At 43.2% G+C, this 7,346-nt stretch overlaps 1 long non-coding RNA gene across 1 annotated transcript; it reads right to left on the bottom strand.

The window, feature by feature from the left end:
• Window positions 1–4,288: 4,288 nt before the first annotated feature.
• LOC137483127 (uncharacterized) lies at window positions 4,289–7,120 on the bottom strand. The gene is made up of 2 exons (XR_011004349.1): window positions 6,403–7,120; window positions 4,289–6,372 (listed from the first exon to the last, which is right to left on the bottom strand). It is a non-coding gene; the product is annotated as an uncharacterized lncRNA (long non-coding RNA).
• Window positions 7,121–7,346: the final 226 nt, after the last annotated feature.

Below are 7,346 nucleotides of genomic sequence, written 5' to 3'. Positions count from 1 at the left end.
CCCTGGACATTCATTTCTATTAATGAGGCTCAGAGCCTGAAAAATCCAAAGGCAGCAGAGTGAGCACACACTCCCAGCAGCATCCACACACACTGGGAGCAGCCAGGCTGGTACCTCGTGACCCCCCTTGGGACAGAGGAGGGCTCCAAAGAGAAAACCTCGACCCGGCAGCGCTGACGTTATCAGGCCTGCAGTACAACATTAAATTAGAGGCTTGGTAGTCCCTCTAGGACCACATACTTTTATTTGTAATACAGCTGAGCTACACTTAGAATGAGGACTTGTGAAAGGAGTAGACTACTGTAAAAAGAATTAATTTTCTGTACTCCAGATCAGAGCTGTAGCACTGAAGTGAGGCTTTTGGAAACAAATTACCCAAAAGCAATAAACCTATTAAGAACAAACTGCAGCTGCACAAAAAGGGTGAAATAGTGACCTGTCAAAGGTATGGTGCAGTTAAATGAACAGGTTTTCTGTTTTGCAAATCAAAGCAAATTTCCCTGAGAAATGGATTTTTTTTAAACAAATTTTTTTTTTTTAGGATGGGGCACGTTGGAACTGCAGCTTGACTTTACAGCATGGCTGTGCATTAAGAAGACTTTTACTAAAGAAAAGAAGTTATGGACGTAGTTAAGCCAGGAAAAAATTAAAGGATTCTTTTCAGAATAGTTAGGCATTCAAGACCTTGAGAGAGATTGCCTGGCATGGAGAATGCTGTGGAGCTGCAGATTTCAGTGCACGGTGATGACCATGCCTTGAGCAGAGGCACAGATCCTGCTCAAAGGTGAGTGTCCCTTTTCCCAGTCCGTTCTTTGCCACTGACAGCTGTGGTTTGCACCTCTGGCAGGTTGCAGCAAGGGCACATCCAGTTTATTCCAACCTCTGGCCCCTGCTCCCTGAATTTGATGACACAGACCAACCACTTTCATGTCCTGTCACAGGGACCTCCATCACGTTCCATAGGTCCTGTGCATCACCTATTCTCAGCCCCATTGCTCCAAAAATATGTATACTTTGATAAAATTCCTAGGGTTTGATGACCAAAAAGGTCTGGCTTTTCTCTCAGCCTGATGCAGACAAGTCAGAGATTCATGATACACCATGCAGATGACGGTAAGAGTTTTGTACCTTTGAAAACAAACCAATCAGACATTTCCAGGAGCTGCAATTCTTCAGAAAAACATCAGGCAAGGACTTAAAATTAAAACGGCAGAACCATCAATGGTTATGTGCAACCAAAACACATCCATAATGGTGAGGGGGAAACTGCCTCACCCTCAGGCCTTGGAAAAATTCATCCAGTCCCTGCGGTTTTCCAAAGTGACAAGGTTTTATTTACCTAAAAGAGATGTATCCGGACTTTGATGAGCTCTTGCTGCTTTTTAATCTATCACTCAGGGAGCTGCTCTTGCAGGGAGCATTTGACACTGAGTGAGAGGCAGCAGTGCCTGGCAAAACCTGACTTGCCTGTTTTCACAGAGGCTGTGTTTGAGCATCCATCAGGTGTGCTGTGCACACAGCCCAGCCAGACTCTGCTCTCTGGCAAGTTTGGCAGACATCACAGCACTGTCTCTCACTCAGAGAGAGTGTTTTTTCTTCTCTCACTACACAGATGAAGGAGAAATTCGAGGAGACAGCCATCCTTCCTCCTCACACCACTTTTGCACTTCACAGTAACAGCATTGCTGAGCTCTACAAAGTCTCCATCTTTTTCTTGCTCTGAAGGTGGTAGGATGAAGCAATTTTATTCCACCTTTAATAACACACAAACTGGCATTTAATTTTTAATGCTAGCTTAAAACCCAGGAGGTTGCTGGGCTTTACAGGTGAAATCAATCTCCTCTTGGGTCATTTAGAGAGTTCAGGAGTCCAACACCACTGCTGGCAACTAATCCCTTCCTCCCTCAAACACCCTTTGAATTTTGCTGGACTAAAGGCAGGGGTAAGGCCAGGCTCCTGCAGGGGCCACAAACCAACAGGAATTAAAGCAGGATATCCATGCCAGGTTATTGAGCCCATTTCCTGGCCAGTGCAGTTTAGTGGCCCACGACACATCCCCTTTATCTACAGCTCTTGAACAGAGCTTGCTGCTGTCCCTTTCTGGTCACTTGGACTCTGCAGCTCTTAGGATGACCTGCAGTCTGGTTTGATCCTACCTGAAAAGGCTGTCTTGTCTAAGAAGAAATAAAAATCTAATGTATAAAGAAATAGATAATAATATATTCCTGCAGAGATGAGTCCCTGAGGTTTTAGGGTTTCATGCACCCCCAGCAAGTTCACCAGACTCGTGACATGGGCCCACACCTCCAGTGTTTTAAAACTTACTTTAGAGAACAGACTGCCTTTTCTACTCCTTGGATTTTCTAAAGGGAAAGATCAAGAGACTAGAATGGAAGAGGGGAGAAAAGCCACAAATAGGACCAGTTCCAAGAATATCAGCTACTTGTCAGCTCTGCAAAATAGCTGTTAATTTACAGAGGAGAAGTGTGCAGGTTCTTTCAGAGCCATACGTCAAAGCTTTCTCACTATGATACCTGCCTTTACTTGGCCTTCATATTATGGACCAAAATGGATTTCTCTGGTTCTGGATAAACTGCACAAGGGTGATGTACACTGTGATTTATGGCTGCAAGTGCTTAAAACGCCTCCCACTAAATTTGTAGTGACCTTATCACACTATTAAAACCTGAAGTAAATAAGTGCACTGAGTAAAGGTTAACAACACCTCCAATAAAACAAACAGCAAGCAGAGGGGATAGGAGATTCTCAATCCCATCACCAGCACAAACCAGGGAAAGAAATTGCTGGATGTCCTGGCAGCACCAGGGAGGATGCAGAGCCATGCAGAGATAAGGAATGTGGTTTAACACCTCAGCCCAGCAGCCCACTGAGCACGGCAGCTTTGCTGTGACATGTTTTCACCTCGGGGAGCCCCTGATCAGGATCCATAATGAGCCCAGGCTGGGCAAACACAGCAGCACAGAGGCTCCCAGGGCTCCCCCATGCACAGAGCCTGCATCGAGCTTCAAAGCCCAGAACCCACTGAAGAGGACAGAGCTGTAACTTCTTATGGCTCTGCAGCCATAAGAAAATCCCTTTGAGAAAAAAAAAAAAAGCATTATTCTGTGGTCTGAAGAGAGAGTCATCACCAAATCTATCTCAGAGTCTTAATAAAGAGCTGAGTATTTTCCTTACAGTAACTGGTTTATTTTCTAAAAGACCATGCCCAGGTCATGCCTTCTATTGTCTCTGACAAAGATTTATAAGCTAGCAGATACCTAAACAAAATTAGTATCAGGACATAGAGGAGCACTTGAAGGTGAACAAATGCAGACACTGATCCAGAGAAAGAAAAAGAAACTTTTAAACAACTGATTTGAACATTCTCATCTCCAGGTGCCCCTTGTTACAGCCAGATAAAAATAAAGTTTTCTGCAACTCAGAGCATCAGAACACACCTTGCCCAACAGAACTCTAATAAAAACAATTTATGGAGGGGAAAACATTTTTCACTAGAGATCCTCAAAAAAGGTGTTTTAAGTTTAATAGGAGGAAACGAACCAATTTCTCAATGAAAGCTGAAGAAGTTTTTTTTTCTATTTGGCTTCTGCAGTTAGAAGTGTTTTTTAATTCCAAAATAAATTCTCATTTCCCATTTCATGTAAGTGTGAAGTTCTGAAAGTTTCGTTCCATACACTAAACAGCTTGAATATAACATTTGGTACTTCCAGCCTCATTTTCTCTCTGATACATCAGCAAAGGTGAGTCAGGTCATTAGAATTTCCTTCCTTTTTATTCCAACAGCAGTTGTGATCATAAATTCATTATTTTCATAATTGCTCTGTTATAATTTAGTAATAGATTCATATTAATTTCAAAAGTCCTACAATGAGGCATTATCCAAACAAAATAAGAAACAATTAAAAATAAATTTATCTAAACTCCTATTTAGAAGGCATTATCCAAACAAAACAAGTAATATGTAGCATGAAATTTATCTAACATCCTATTAAAAGTGATAACTTTGAGGCCAAAGAAAGTATTTTACTTAAAAGCACACAAGATAATTGACTTTTTCTGCTGTGCTATTGAAGCACAAAAGACAGCCAGTACCAGTGCTAGATCAGACATGCTGAGCAGCCACAGGGGTTTGACACCCCCAGGGCAGATCCCAGCAGCCCGCCCAAGACCCCTCCTCTCATCCAGGCTGTCTCACCCTCCCCAGTAATTTTCCTTTAGGAATTCAGAGATTTATTACACCAGTAAGAAACTCACTTTTGCCAGGACAGCCAGGACTCCTTGGGAAACTTCTTCCTGCTGCCTCCACATCTCCAGGTTAAGAAATTCCTGCTGTGGAGCTGCAGGGAAGCTCCACGGGTGGTGTTTCCTCCTGCCAGCCACAGCAGGTACCCACAGCCTCACCTGGGCAGCTCCACACCCCCAAAGCTCCCAGCAACAGCTGTGGGGAGAAGCTCTGAGCACTTAACCACAAACCCTTTTCACCTGGTCTGACCTGGGTCATTCACTCAGGAGCAGAGTATTTCAAGGAGAAAATACTCTTAAAGCCAAGGCACCTGATGCTCCTGCCTGCCTGTCCAGTGTTCCTGCACTCTCCTTGCAGAAAGCACAGCAGATTATTGTTTGTCCCCTAAGGCTCCCAGACCTTTGTCTCACCACCTACTATCTTGAATCATAATCTGCTTTATTGTTTGCCACTCCAGGGAGCAGCACATAGCTGAGCCTTGCCTTGGGCTGCTCTTTTCAATGTCCCTCCATTGGGTTGTAGCCACTTTTAATTTAAAACTCTCATAATTTTTTTTTTGTTTTGTTTTTTGTTTTTTTTTTGTTTTAGCATGTGTTGAACTGTTCTTGCTGGAGAGATGCATTTTCTCAGCAGTAATGGAACTTGTATTGATGCAAAGCCTTCTGTGTAACAAATGCATGGTAACCTTAACATGTTTCTGTGTGTCTCAATAACTGGTCGTGTTCAGCATTAAGAAAAAAATGCTGCAGATCAGACTGCTGACTGCCATGCCCCACAAGAGGAACTCACAGCATCATTTTATATGATTAACTTGATCTCAGTGTCCAGTTTTACATTTGAGGATGTATGTCCATGGTCAGAAACATATTAAAGCAAACACTTAACTCCACCCATCAGTTATCTCCTGCCTCAGCCTTCCTGAAATGAGTCATTAGCTGTATTTCATCTCTTCAGTTCCAAAATCCTCAAATTCAGCTGCAAAAATGGAACCCCTTTGATCTTAGATTGCCACTAATTCATAATTGATAACCCAGTCTGGAAGGAAAGGAAAAATTCGTCCCCATTAGTTGTTCCACTTAATATGTTCTGGTGCTTCAATTATGCAAAACCCAACTCTCAGGGCCTGACTGCTTTCCAAAATGTGAGCCAATGGAGGGAAGAGAAAAACCCAGATCGAATTATTCCAGCTGTAAATCTTTGTAATAGTATAGATGTCACGGGAGCAATACTCAACATTGAACAATGCTGTTTGTTTTCCAAGCTGTTCCTTTGTAGAATTCCCAAGGCAGCCATAAATGACTCCAGAGAGCTCAGTGGAGGACTCAGGACTTGGTTCTCCCTCACTTACATTTTTTTGGTCAGGCCATTAGGCTGTGAGTTGTAATGCCCCTTTTTGGCCCAAGGCACTAAAAGCCTTGGAGTAATATATAGAGCTGGTAAGTGAGTAAGCAAGGAGGAATAATTAACACAAGTCATTATGCTCTTTATTTTGTAGAAGAGAAACTGTCACTTCTTTCTGAAGACCTCTGAATTATAAATGATCAGAATATGAGCACGGTGAAGCAAACAGCAGTGCAGACATCACTGGGCCAAAGTGTGTTGTTTTACTGGGAGACTGACAGAAGCAGGACTACACAGCAGGGAACTCAGCTGAAAAGGCACAGATGCCTGCAGCACCTCATGAATAACCAGAAATCAGAGATGTGGATGTGTCTGTACCTGTGTTCCAGCAGGTTGCTGGGCTTAAAGAAGAATCTTTGGGCTTGCATTTCTCTCAGACAAAACTGTACAACCGCGCAGCAAACTCCCAGGAATCAGGGGAAATTAAAGCCTGAAATTGCACAGGTGCTGGTCAAGATCAGGAGGATCACCTGTTCAGGACATTTTGGTTCCATAGTTCTATAGAATTCACCCACATTAGCAAAAAAAAAAATAAAATAAAAAAGTAATTTAATTTTCTACTGGCTCGTGTCAAGTGACTGATGGACTCTTCATGCTTTAGGAAGGTGGGAGTTTTCCTGGAGTAGGACCAGGATAAGGTCTCTTTTCTGGAAGGCATCACGGCTCTTCTTTTTCAGGCACTTCCAGGATCTCCCCTCTTCCTGTTACTGATTTCTATAAACTTCAATCTCTTCCACACTGATTTCTATAAACTTCAATCTCTTCCACACTTGTCCTTAAACCTGGTGAGCAGCTCCTGACACTGCTGGGAAGCCTGGGAGGTTCAGAGTATGAATGCAAGATCTTCCTTCCTGGAGTGAGCTGTGCTAAAGAAAAACACAATTATTTTGCAACAGAAATTCACATCTGCGCTTTTTTCTTATGTCCACTGAGTTTCCTACAGTGGCAGAGTAAAGTCAAAGGCTTAAGGCAAATGGAGAGAGCATCTTCACATTGCATTTATTGCCAGAATGTGTCAAAGCCATCACATAAACCTCCTTGCATTTTCTGGTACATTTCAAGGGCTAAGCTATTAACCTCTTACAAGAATAAATCTGTCGGGTTCTCCAGGCTTCCCTTGCTCTGTTATTACTTCCAGGTCTAAATCCTTCTGGTACATGGAAATTGAGGGGTACACCATGCCTTTTACAGACTGACAGATGCCACTTGTCCTCACAGACCACTCCCTTCCCCCTCTTCCTTTGCCATGTGCTGCAACACACCTGCTCTTACCTTTGCACTCCAGGTATTCTCATTCCCACCCAAATTTCCTCTCATTTCTCAAGAGAAATATATGCCTCAGCCTTGCACAAGTCTGTGAGAACAAGGAACTCTCAGCTGGCTTCCTCGGTCAGTGCAGACCCTTCCCCACCCCTGTCCTGCAGGGGACAGAGCTCTGGCTTTGCTGGCACACTTTGGGGATCCTGGCTCATGGCCAGCAGGACTGGGACCATTGATCCAGGGCCAGTTCTTGCCTTACATTTTGCTTCTCCTGCTGTATGCTTTCCTGTTGTTTTTATTTTTCACAGACACCTGGCAAAAGAAAAACAACCCTGCACCTCACAGACATATTAATAATTCATATTCAACTTCAGTCACTGGAAGTTTAATAAACAAGTACTTATTAGAATACAAGAACTTC

The sequence above is a fragment of the Anomalospiza imberbis genome, chromosome 15 (assembly GCF_031753505.1).
Source record: "Anomalospiza imberbis isolate Cuckoo-Finch-1a 21T00152 chromosome 15, ASM3175350v1, whole genome shotgun sequence".
NCBI classification, from domain to species: Eukaryota; Metazoa; Chordata; class Aves; order Passeriformes; family Viduidae; genus Anomalospiza; species Anomalospiza imberbis.
This window is presented reverse-complemented; position numbering and strand designations above follow the sequence as displayed.